We start from the raw sequence: 13,191 nt of genomic DNA, 5'->3' as shown, positions 1-13,191 counted from the left end.
TGACATGCCTTACTCATCCATTTCTACCACTCCTGAACCACTTTACTTTTCTAGAGCAAACAATCCATAATTTGTTCTGGGTTAAATCAAAAGGAGCCAAGGCTACAAAATATCAGTGATAAGATGCAAAAGCTATGGAATCTTATGTAAAATATGGTGACTGTAATTAATAGGAATGACTTGTCTGCCTACAGTATGCTGAGGGAGTAGAGAACAAAGAGAACTCTGTGAGGTGATGCAATGATAACGATCTTGACTATCAACCATTCCACCATGTATGCCCACATTAAATCATCATGCTGTACACCATGGTTGTATTTATTTATATTTGTCAGTCCTCAGTAAATCTTTAAAAATCACTTTACATAATTATCTGTCAACATAATATAAAAGAACATTATTTGAAATTAAATTTAGTAAGTTCTGTTTATGTAACAATAGGATTATGACTCTATATAAATGCTTCTCATCATTACATATATCATTCACTTCTTTTCTGGGTACAGATAAATCTCCATACTCAGTGTCCTCTCTGTATGGACTCATGAGCCATCTCTCTTTCTCTTTGTGATTGTGAAAGGTGCCTCTTCACTGAGAAATCAAGAAAACCATATCACCATAGGACCCCAGTGCATTTCTGCTGTGGTGAATGGGTGGTGAATCATTATGTATTATATGATATCTACATATGTGTATAATTATTTCTAATGGAATATTTTAGATAACCCCCAAAATGTAAGATGTGTGTCTTGGTAAGTAATAGACAGTCACATATTTTTTGACCTGCTTGAGAAAATGAGCCACAGGAAGGGAAGTGACCACACACAGAATTCATGGGACACTTAAAAATTTTAGAATAAAATGAGATGGATTCCAGGTTTCCAAGTCAGCATGATTCATGGTATGAAATATTAAAGCCCAAATGCCCATCACAGCTGATTTGCTCAACATTTCTATATATGTGTGTGTGAGAGAGAGATGGAAGAAGTAAACAGTACAATTTTCTGAGTATTTTCCTTGAGAAGATGGGTGCTAGGGACAGTCAGAGGCAACTGTGCAGGTCCCATGGCACCTCCTCAGAACAACCCATCACCAAAGGACTTTCCAATCTAATAGTTGTCCATGTCATCTGACCTAAGTGTCCCTATGGAAACAGAGGACAGTGTGAAACCCCTCTTCCCTGTCACTCAGCCCCAGCTTAGCCACTCAAAGACAACTTTTAAGGTCTCCTAAGAGCCCCATCTTTCACGCCCCTTTCACCCCCCTCATCTCTCCTCTCACCAGGGACCCAGCTCTACCATAACCCCTGCCTTCTTCATGGAGACCCATCCTCCTCAGGGCAGGGCTCCAGCCCCAGGTCCTGCTGGGAAAGCTGTGCTGAGTAGTGGGTCCCAGAGAGCCAACGTCTGTCCTTCTGTTCATGCAGAGCAGCCTCTTCTCAATCCCTTCCTGCATGACCCTTGTTGATGGAGGCCCACATCACCACAAGAGGTGGACAGGCTAGGAGTATAGGATGGGGAAAGGGGTCTGAAACTGCCTCAGTGGAAAGTAGGGTCAGAGTGAGGAGGAGTTCCTCCACCTTTCCAAACAATGGGACAGTTTGTTCCCATGGACCAAAGGCTGGCCCAGGCCTCTGCCCTTTTGATTTGCTGAGAGCAGGACACCTTCCCTGTCTGGCTCCAGGTCTCAGGAGCCACTTTCCACTCATGTAACCCAGGAGGGAGGTCCCTGAGTCAGCATCAGAGGAGGACACTTTAGGAAATTAAGGGGTGTGTGGTGGGGAGGAGTTTGCAGCCTAGCAAAGGGCTCCAGGGCAGGGCCGAGGGTTCCCTCCAAATTTTGAGGAGGAAGGGGTGGAAATGCCAATGACTAAGGCAGGCAAGCCCCTCCCCCATGTGGATATTGACATTGCCTTTCACACCCATGCAACCAGCAGAAAGGCCAGCAGAGGGCCCAGTAGTCACATGTCTGATCCACGATCCATGTTGGGCGTGAGCAGAGCTGTGGACCCAACACATGGTTGCTTGACTGGTGCCCTCTGCTCAGGGCTGCCTGAATGTGTCCGCAGAGAATGCTTCTTTTCAGGACTCTCCCCAGGGCTGAAGCCAACACCATCCTCCTCAGTGTGTGCTGTGAGATGGTCTGAAGCATCAGGTTTGAGGGAGGGGCTAGGCAGTTACTGGAGGGACTCCATTTGCATGAACAGTCCCTCCTATGGCAGAGGGTGGAGGAGAAAAGGAGGCCTGGGGTAGCCCACTCCACTGTGGGGACCAGGGTCTGTGTCACCATGGCCTGGACTCATCCTCCTGGGGCTCCTGGCTCACCATGGAGATAGGGAAGGGCATTGGAAACACAGGGCAGACCTCTAGCAGATGTCAGCCTCTTTGGCTGAGTCCCTAGGAAATTTTAACCTGGCTCTTGCTGCATCACCCATGAGTATCTGTGTTTGCATGTTCCCTGTCTCTGTCTGTGCTGAACCAGTCACCCTCCCTCTCTGCATCTCCCGGAACAACAGCCAGACTCACCTGCACCTTCAGCAGTGACTTCAGTGTAGGCAGCTACTACATATTCTGGTACCAACAGAAGCAAGCTAGCCCTCCCCGGTATATCCTGTGCCATAAGTCAGATGCAGATAACCACCAGGGTTCCTGGGTCCCCAGCCACATCTCTGGGTCTATAGATGCCTCCACCAATGAGTGGCTTCTGCTCATCTCCAGACTGTAGCCTGAGGATGAGGCTGACTATTACTGTGCTCTATATCATTATATTGGGAATGACTATCATTCTTCACAGTGTTTTAGATAACGAGGAAGTGAGACAAAATCCCATGGGAACTAGACCTTGTCTCTGATCCTTTTTTATTGAGAAGCTTCTGTGGAGGCTTCTGACAGGAGAGTCCTCTGTGTTGAGACCTGTCCTTGAAGAGGAAGGAGTGACACACAGATGATGCTGTTGCCTGGGACATCATGGGTATCTGAGGAACACACTGGGTAAGGGAATAGAGCCCATCTGTTCATGTCCCATGGTCTGGAGAACATTAATAAGAATAAATACTTTTAAAGAAAAAAATAACTGTTTTTTTTTTTCTTAGACTATTACTGTCAGGGAGCAAGAATATCCTGTCCCCTCAAAGATCCTTCTAGCTGGACCAGGAATCAAATTGATAGGAGACAGATAAGGAGGAGAAAATCAAATATATTAGTGTACATACAGGGAATCTACACATACACAGGAATTCTGAAGACTGTCAGGCAAAATAAGGTATATATGTCATTCTGAACTAAAGAGTAGGGGATAGGAGTCTGGGGCTTCAAAGGGAAAGAATGCAGTACAACAGAAGATGAAAAGAGTAAGTGGTAAAAAAAAAAAAAAAAAAAAAAGTTTGCTCTCTAATACAGGTGGTCACTCAGATATATTTATTTCTGGTAATAACCCTTATCCTGGAAAGGCCATCTAGTTTAGATTCTTCTATAGAGATAAAGGAAAAGCCAAAGTTTTCTTAAGCCCAAAGAGTCTCAAATTGCCTCTGGCTCTAAGTAAAGCACATTAAAAAAACATCCTTTCTTGGGATGGCCTATTCTCAATCACTACAGTTCCCTCAGAAGCATCTCTGAAGTCTCATACATTCCAAGTTGAGCAGGTAGACTGTTTCCTCTTGTGGAACCTGTCTCTTAATCTGACAGTAGGTCATTCAGTTAAACTTTTTTCCAGAAGGTGGTGATGCAGGTGAACTCTCAAAGTTAAGACCTACTGGGCAAGCAACCAGGTAATTAATAAGCAGCAATTCTTATGGGGGGGAGGGAAAATGTAGGTGAATGTTTGGAGCTAATCCTAAATCCAGTATCTAAGTCCCGAGTGCTGCCAGTGACATTTCTAGATGTTGGGCTAAAGGCATCTTCAGATGGCATAGGGCAGATAGTAACAATGTGGTAGATTTCCCTGGTTTCAGTTCAGATGTCTTTAGTGATCTTTTTGAGGGGCCCACAGAGCAACAAGTGGGAAAATTGTCTATACATGAACTTTTGTGAGGATTTCTCTGAAGTTTACATCAAGTCATTTCTATACATTTTGCAGGGTCTCAGGGGGAAAAAAAATAACATTTTGTGTATCAAATGATTCCAATTGTCAGGAATGGAGAGAAAATATAAAAATGTTATCTTGAAGTATTGTAGTCAGGCATTGGGGGACACTAGGAGAATATAGGATATAGTCCAGTTTATAATGATCAATATTAAAACCTCAAACTCAACACACACAAAACAGACAATCATACCAAAAAATGGGCAGAAGATATGGACAGACACTTCTCCAATAAAGACATACAAATGGCTATCAGACACATGAAAAAATGTTCATCATCACTAGCCATCAGGGAGATTCAAATTAAAACCACATTGAGATACCACCTTATACCAGTTAGAATGGCCAAAATTAGCAAGACAGGAAACAACATGTGTTGTAGGGCATGTGGAGAAAGGGGAACCCTCTTCCACTGTTGGTGGGAATGCAAGTTGGTGCAGCCACTTTGGAGAACAGTGTGGAGATTCCTCAAGAAATTAAAAATAGAACTTCCCTATGACCCTGCCATTGCACGACTGGGTATTTACCCCAAAGTTACAGATGTAGTGAAAAGAAGTGCGATCTGTACCCCAATGTTTGTAGCAGCAATGGCCACGGTCGCCAAACTGTGGAAAGAACCAAGATGCCCTTCAACGGACGAATGGATAAGGAAGATGTGGTCCATATACACTATGGAGTATTATGCCTCCATCAGAAAGGATGAATACCCAACTTTTGTAGCAACATGGATGGGACTGGAAGAGATTATGCTGAGTGAAATAAGTCAAGCAGAGAGAGTCAATTATCATATGGTTTCACTTATTTGTGGAGCATAACAAACAGCATGGAGGACATGGGGAGTTAGAGAGAAGAAGGGATTTGGGGGAAATTGGAAGGGGAGGTGAACCATGAGAGACAATGGACTCTGAAAAACAATCTGAGGGTTTGGAAGGGACAGGGGGTGGGAGGTCGGGGTACCAGGTGGTGGGTATTATAGAGAGCACAGATTGCATGGAGCACTGGGTGTGGTTCAAAAATAATGAATACTGTTATGCTGAAAATAATAAATAAATAAATAAATAAATAAATAAATTTTTAAAAAATTAAAAAAATAAAGTCCCTGGAAAGTTAACAAAAAAAAAAGAAAAATGAGAAAAAATGAATACTGTTTTTCTGAAAATAAATAGATTAATTTATTTAAAAAAAAAAGAATACATGTGATATTGAGAACAAAGAAATCTTAGCCACAGTACTTGGCCATGTAGGAACACAGGAAATCCTTACCACTAGGAATAGCCGTTATCACGATGGACTTGGAAATGGACATGGAAGGCATTCCTGGCAGCCCACAGGATGGCTGTAATTTTGACTTCTCTGAAAGTGTGTAGATCTTCAATCATGTGTGGTCTTTTCTCAAGAGTTTCACTCTTACTGTTACTCAACTCATCTCAGTGACTTCTTATTTTCTGAGAGGATTCTCCATAATCTGTTCACCAGCATTTGGGTATTTGACTCTCTGTACTCCACCTTTTCTCCAAGGAGCAGTATACATAGTAGTTGATAATAGTGGCTTTAGATTTTGACTTTGTGAGCTTGAGTCCAGGCTCCATCACATCTCAGCTATGTGACCAACAGCAGTTTCCTTCATTCATCTCTTTTTCCTTTAAAAATTTTTGAAAAATGAAGGCACTATTGCTAGAATCTTAGAAAAGTTAGATATACATAGCATAATGTATTTTAAAAGAGTTAATATAGATAGTGCTTGTCATGTAGTAAGCATTAAATAAACACTAGCTTTTTTTTTAATTCATCACTTCTACTTAGTAAATATATCTTATGCAAAAAAAATAAAAATAAAAAATAAAAATAAATAAAGTTCCTGGAAAGTTAACAAAAACAAAAACAAAAACCCTAATATTTACAAGCATGTGTGATTGAAGCACATTTTTCCTCTATAGTTGCCCCCATTTTTACTAAAGATAGCGAAATTAATACCCAGGTGTTTGCAAAATAAGTCTAATTTTTAAAAAAAAATGGGCTGATGATTTACATAACTCCAACAAGAAGTGCTTGACCATGTATGTTCCTTAAAACCTGCTTTGTTAGAACTTTTATAAGGAATCTCTAGATTGAACTTTTCATAGCTCCTTAAGGCCAAATACTTGCAATCAGACTTCCTCTTTGATACCCATATATATGGGTGAATTCTTGCCTTTTTGAGGTTCTCAAAATATCCGAAGATTCCTGCCATGAGTGACCTTCTTTAATCAACTGGTGGGGCTGCTGGGACCTCTGTAAATAAAGTATGAGGCTGGTATTTCCAAGGGATTTAATTGGCTCCACAAGGTCAGCCTTATTCCTTAAAGCTGTCTGGTCATATCTGAGTCTATGTGTGTCTCTCTCAAATATGACATGCCAGCAAACTGTGTCCTGTTACAAAGAGAACAGGTAGTTTTTGAAATAAGAAATATATTGTCATAAAATATAAGCATATATACTGAGAGTTTCTGAATTTTTGAGGGATCAGGTAGGGAGAAAAGATAAATGTTTAATGTTTTTCACAAAGGCTTATTTGCCAAAGTGCTATAAGTCAGTTAGCTTCAGATATATTTTTTTTAATCTGAAAAAACAAGGTTTTTTGAGGTTGCAATGATTTAAACAAAAATCATAAAAATTACTATTATCTTGCTTAGTTTATTCTGTCCCATGTTATTATTTATTTTTTTATTTTAATTCCACAATAGTTAACATGTATTTTCATATTAGTTACAAGTGTACAATATAGTGATTCAACAATTCTATATATCCCTCAGTACTTGTCATAAGTATATTCTTAATCCCCTTCACATATTTCATTTATCTCCCTAACCATCTCACCTCTGGTAATTCACCAAGGTTCTCTATATTTAAGAGTCTGGTTTTTTGTTCATTCCCTTTTTTCTTAGCTCATTTGTTTTATTTCTTAATATCCACATATAAATGAAATCATATGGTATCTGTCTTCTCTGATTGACTTATTTCACTTAGCAATATACTATTGGACCCATCCATATTGTTGCAAATGGCAAGATTTTATTATTTTAAATTGTTGAATATATATATATATATATATATATAGAGAGAGAGAGAGAGATGCATAAAATACATATGTATATATACATATATGTATATATATACATATTATATATGTATATATGTATATTATTTTATAATATTACATATTATATTATAATTATATATATTATTTTATATTATACTACAGATTATATTATATTAATATATTATATTACATTATATATGTATATAATACATATTATATATTATATAATTATTATTATTATATAACTATTATAATTATAATTAATATAATTAATTATATAAAATAAAATAAATTATATAAATTATATATATAAATTATATAAAATAAAATTAATATAAAAATATAATGTGATTATATATATAATATGTATATAATATATATAATGTGTATATAATATATATTATATGCATCTCTCTCTATATATATATTATATATAATATATATATTATATGCATCTCTCAGTAGGCACTTGGGTTGCTTCCAAAATTTTGCCATTGTGTAAATAATGCTGTGGTAAACACAGAGGTGCATATATCTTTTAGAATTTGTGTTTTCAAAATCTTTAGGTAAATAGCCAGTAGTGGAATTACTGGTTCATATCACATTTATATTTTATTTCTTAAGATTTTATTTTTAAGGAGGAGTCAAGATGGCGGAGAAGTAGCAGGCTGAGACTACTTCAGCTAGCAGGAGATCAGCTAGATAGCTTATCTAAAGATTGCAAACACGTGCAAATACATCGGCAGATAGAAGAGAAGAACAGCAATTCTAGAAACAGAAAAACAACCACTTTCTGAAAGGTAGGACCAGCAGAGAAGTGAATCCAAAACGATGGGAAGATAGACCCCGGGGGGAGGGGCCGGCTCCCGGCAAGCGGCTGAGCAATGGAGCACAAAACCGGGACTTTTAAAAGTCTTTTCCACTGAGGGATATCGCTCCAGAGGCTAAACAGGGGTGAATCCCACCTGGGGTCAGCGTGGCCTCAGGTCCTGCAGGGTCACAGAAGGATCAGGGGTGTCTGAGTGTCGCAGAGCTTGCAGGTATTGGAACAGGGAAGCCGGCTACAGAGACAGAGCCAACAGTAAGATCGCTGCTCGGGGTTACCTTGAACCGGTCGCAGGCTCGGTGAGCTCGGAGCACAGCCAGAGGTCAGGCAGACGGGAGTTACTGGGTGCTGTTCTCTGAGGGCGCACTGAGGAGTGGGGCCCCGGGCTCTTGGCTGCTCTGGGCCGGAGAACAGGAGGCCGCCATTTGTATTCCCATCCTCTATAACACTACAGAAAGCGCTCAGGGAACAAAAGCTCCTGAAAGCAAACCTGAGCAGATTACTTAGCCCAGCCCCTGGTAAGGGCGGTGCAATTCTGCCTGGGGCAAAGACACTTGAGAATCACTACAACAGGCCCCTCCTCCATAAGATCAACAAGAAATCCAGCCAAGACCAAGTTCACCTACCAAGGACTGCGGTTTCAATACCAAGGAGAGCATCAGAATTCCAGAGGAGGAGAAAGCAAAGCACAGAACTCATGGTTTTCTCCCTGTGATTTTTCAGTCTTGCAGTTAAAGTAATTTTTATCTTTTTCATTTATTTCTCTCTTCTTTTGCTAATTTTTTTAAACTTTTACCCTTTTCCTTTTTAACGTTTTTTAACTAGTTTATCTAATATATATATTTGTTCTTTTTTTTACTTTTCTATATTCGTTTTCTTTTTTTAATTCTTTTCTTTTTTTTTTTTTCTTTCTTTCATTTTGAACCTCTTTTTATCCCCTTTCTCCATCCTCACGATTTGGGATCTCTTCTGATTTGGTTAAAGCATATTTTCCTGGGTTGTTGCCACACTTTTAGTATTTTACTTGCTCCTTCATATACTCTTATCCGGACAAAAATGACAAGGCAGAAAAATTCACCACAAAAAAAAAGAACAAGAGGCAGTACTGAAGGCTAGGGACCTAATCAATACAAACATTGGTAATATGTCAGTTCTAGAGTTCAGAATGAAAATTCTCAAGTTTTAGCCGGGCTCGAAAAAGGCATGGAAGATATTAGAGAAACCCTCTCAGGAGATATAAAAGCCCTTTCTGGAGAAATAAAAGAACTAAAATCTAACTAAGTTGAAATCAAAAAAGGTACTAATGACGTGCAATAAAAAATGGAGGCTCTCACTGCTAGGATAAATGAGGCAGAAGAAAGAATTAGTGATATAGAAGACCAAATGACAGAGAATAAATAAGCTGAGCAAAAGAGGGACAAACAGCTACTGGACCACGAGGGGAGAATTCGAGAGATAAGTGACACCATAAGATGAAACAACATTAGAATAATTGGAATTCCAGAAGAAAAAGAAAGAGAGAGGGGAGCAGAAGGTATACTGGAGAGAATTATTGGGGAGAATTTCCCCATATGGCAAAGGGAAAGAGCATCAAAATTCAGGAGGTTCAGAGAACACCCCTCAAAATCAATAAGAATAGGCCCACACCCCGTCACCTAATAGTAAAATTTACAAGCCTTAGTGACAAAGAGAAAATCCTGAAAGCAGCCCGGGAAAAGAAGTCTGTAACATACAATGGTAAAAATATTAGATTGGCAGCTGACTTATCCACAGAGACCTGGCAAGCCAGAAAGAGCTGGCATGATATATACAGAGCACTAAATGAGAAAAACATGCAGCCAAGAATACTATACCCAGCTAGGCAATCATTGAAAATAGAAGGAGAGATTAAAAGCTTCCAGGAAAAACAAAAACTGAAAGAATTTGCAAACACCAAACCAGCTCTACAGGAAATATTGAAGGGGTTTCTCTAAGCAAAGAAGAGCCTACAAGTGGTAGATCAGAAAGGAACAGAGACCATATACAGTAACAGGCACCATACAGGCAATACAATGGCACTAAATTCATATCTCTCAATAGTTACCCTGAATGTTAACGGGCTAAATGCCCCAATCAAAAGACACAGGGTATCAGAATGGATAAAAAAAAAAAAATCTATATGTTGCCTCCATATACTCATTTTAAGCCCGAAGACACCTCCAGATTTAAAGTGAGGGGGTGGAAGAGAATTTACCATGAAACATTCCTAGAAACATATAAACTACCACAACTGAACCAGGAAGAAATAGAAAGCCTGAACAGACCCATAACCAGTAAGAGGATTGAAACTGTCATTAAAAATATCCAAACAAACAAAAGCCCAGGGCCGGATGGCTAATGGACATCAGAAGAAAGCAGGAGTGGCAATCCTTAGATCAGATCAATTAGATTTTAATCCAAAGACTATAATAAGAGATGAGGAAGGACACTATATCATTCTCAAAGGGTCTGACCAACAAGAAGATCTAACAATTTTAAATATCTATGCCCCCAACTTGGGAGCAGCCAACTATATAAACCAATTAATAACAAAATCAAAGAAACACATCAACAATAATACAATAATAGTAGGGGACTTTAACACTCCCCTCACTGAAATGGACGGATCATCCAAGCAAAAGATCAACAAGGAAATAAAGGCCTTAAACAACACACTGGACCAGATGGACATCACAGATATATTCAGAACATTTCATCCCAAAGCAACAGAATACACATTCTTCTCTAGTGCACATGGAATATTCTCCAGAATAGATCACATCCTCGGTCCTAAATCAGGACTCAACTGGTATCAAAAGATTGGGATCATTCCCTGCATATTTTCAGACCACAATGCTCTGAAGCTAGAACTCAACCATAAGAGGAAGTTTGGAAAGAACCCAAATACATGGAGACTAAACAACATCCTTCTAAAGAATGAATGGGTCAACCTGGAAATTAAAGAAGAATTGAAAAAAATCATGGAAACAAATGATAATGAAAACACAACGGTTCAAAATCTGTGGGACACAATAAAGGCAGTCCTGAGAGGAAAATATATAGCGGTACAAGCCTTTCTCAAGGAACCAGAAAGGTCTCAGTTACACAACCTAACCCTACACCTAAAGGAGCTGGAGAAAGAACAAGAAAGAAACCCTAAGCCCAGCAGGAGAAGAGAAATCCTAAAGATCAGAGCAGAAATCAATGAAATAGAAACCAATAAAACAATAGAACAAATCAACAAAACTAGGAGCTGGTTCTTTGAAAGAATTAATAAAATTGATAAACCCCTGGCCAGACTTATCAAAAAGAAAAGAGAAAGGACCCAAATAAATAAAATCATGATGAGAGGAGAGATCACAACTAACATCAAAGAAATACAAACTATTATAAGAACATACTATGAGCAACTCTATGCCAACAAATTTGACAATCTGGAAGAAATGGATGCATTCCTAGAAACATATACACTACCACAACTGAACCAGGAAGAAATAGAAAGCCTGAACAGATCCATAACCAGTAAGAGGATTGAAACTGTCATTAAAAATATCCAAACAAACAAAAGCCCAGGGCCGGATGGCTTCCCGGGGGAATTCTACCAAACATTTAAAGAAGAACTAATTCCTATTCTCCTGAAACTGTTCCAAAAAAAAGAACTGGAAGGAAAACTTCCAAACTCATTTTATGAGGCCAGCATCACCTTGATCCCAAAACCAGACAAGGATCCCATCAAAAAAGAGAGCTATAGACCAATATCCTTGATGAACACAGATGTGAAATTTCTCACCAAAATACTAGCCAATAGGATTCAACAGTACATTAAAAGGATTATTCATCACGACCAAGTGGGATTTATTCCAGGGCTACAAGTTTGGTTCAACATCCGCAAATCAGTCAATGTGATACAACACATCAATAAAAGAAAGAACAAGAACCATATGATACTCTCAATAGATGCTGAAAAAGCATTTAACAAAGCACAGAATCCCTTCCTGATCAATCTCTTCAAAGTGTAGGGATAGAGGGCACATACCTCAATATCATCAAAGCCATCTATGAAAAACCTACTGCAAATATCATTCTCAATGGAGAAAAACTGAAAGCTTTTCCGCAAAGGTCAGGAACACGGCCACGATGTCCATTATCACCACTGCTATTCAACATAGTACTAGAAGTCCTAGCCTCAGCAATTAGACAACAAAAGGAAATTAAAGGCATCCAAATCGGCATAGAAGAAGTCAAATTATCACTCTCTGTAGATGATGTGATAATATATGTGGAAAACCCAAAAGACTCCACTCCAAAACTGCTAGAACTTGTACAGGAATTCAGTCAAGTGTCAGGATATAAAATCAATGCACAGAAATCAGTTGCATTTCTCTACACCAACAACAAGACAGAAGAAAGAGAAATTAAGGAGTCAATCCCATTTACAACTGCACCCGAAACCATAAGAGACCTAGGAATAAACCTAACCAAAGAGGCACAGAATCTACACTCAGAAAACTATAAAGTTCTCATGAAATAAATTGAGGAAGACACAAAGAAATGGAAAAATGTTCCATGCTCCTGGATTGGAAGAATAAATATTGTGAAAATGTCTATGCTACCTAAAGCATCTACACATTTAATGCAATTCCTATCAAAGTACCATCCATGTTTTTCAAAGAAATGGAACAAATAATTCTCAAATTTATATGGAACCAGAAAAGACCTCGAATAGCCAATGGGATATTGAAAAAGAAAGCCAACATTGGTGGCATCACAATTCTGGACTTCAAGCTCTATTACAAAGCTGTTGTCATCAAGACAGCATGGTACTGGCACAAAAACAGACACATAGATCAATGGAACAGAATAGAGAGCCCAGAAATAGACCCTCAACTCTAAGGTCAACTAGTCTTCGACAAAGCAGGAAAGAATGTTCAATGGAAAAAATACAGCCTCTTTAATAAATGGTGTTGGGGAAATTGGACAGCCACATGCATAAAAATGAAATTGGACCATTTCCTTACACCACACACAAAAATAGACTCAAAATGGATGAATGACCTCAATGTGAGAAAGGAATCCATCAAAATCCTTGAGGAGAACACAGGCAGCAACCTCTTGGACCTCAGTCGCAGCAACATCTTCCTAGGAACATTTCCAAAGGCAAGGGAAGCAAGGGCAAAAATGAACCACT

At 38.9% G+C, this 13,191-nt stretch overlaps 1 protein-coding gene and 2 gene segments (V, D, J or C); 2 read left to right on the top strand and 1 right to left on the bottom strand.

Annotated features, from left to right (window-relative positions):
- Nucleotides 1-13,191, top strand: part of LOC309847518 (immunoglobulin lambda-1 light chain-like) — a 1,783,291-nt gene that overhangs the window by 703,060 nt on the left and 1,067,040 nt on the right.
- The window catches only part of LOC309847513 (immunoglobulin lambda-1 light chain-like), a 1,777,964-nt gene that overhangs the window by 703,060 nt on the left and 1,061,713 nt on the right, over nucleotides 1-13,191 (top strand).
- The window catches only part of LOC309847501 (zinc finger protein 280B-like), a 460,063-nt gene that overhangs the window by 368,326 nt on the left and 78,546 nt on the right, over nucleotides 1-13,191 (bottom strand). For 4 of the 11 annotated variants that reach the window (XR_014302468.1, XR_014302469.1, XR_014302471.1 and 1 more), the window contains 2 exons: nucleotides 5,344-6,489; nucleotides 3,190-3,747 (listed from right to left, as the gene is read on the bottom strand). The exons of 5 other annotated variants lie outside the window; for them this stretch is intronic. The gene's annotated coding sequence lies outside the window, so the exon portion shown is untranslated. Of the gene's footprint in view, nucleotides 1-3,189; nucleotides 3,751-5,343; nucleotides 6,490-13,191 lie in introns of those variants that run through there. 2 more of the 11 variants (XR_014302470.1, XR_014302465.1) reach the window with 2 other exon arrangements.

Source organism: Mustela nivalis (assembly GCF_964662115.1).
Source record: "Mustela nivalis genome assembly, chromosome: 14".
Taxonomy (NCBI): Eukaryota; Metazoa; Chordata; class Mammalia; order Carnivora; family Mustelidae; genus Mustela; species Mustela nivalis.
This window is presented reverse-complemented; position numbering and strand designations above follow the sequence as displayed.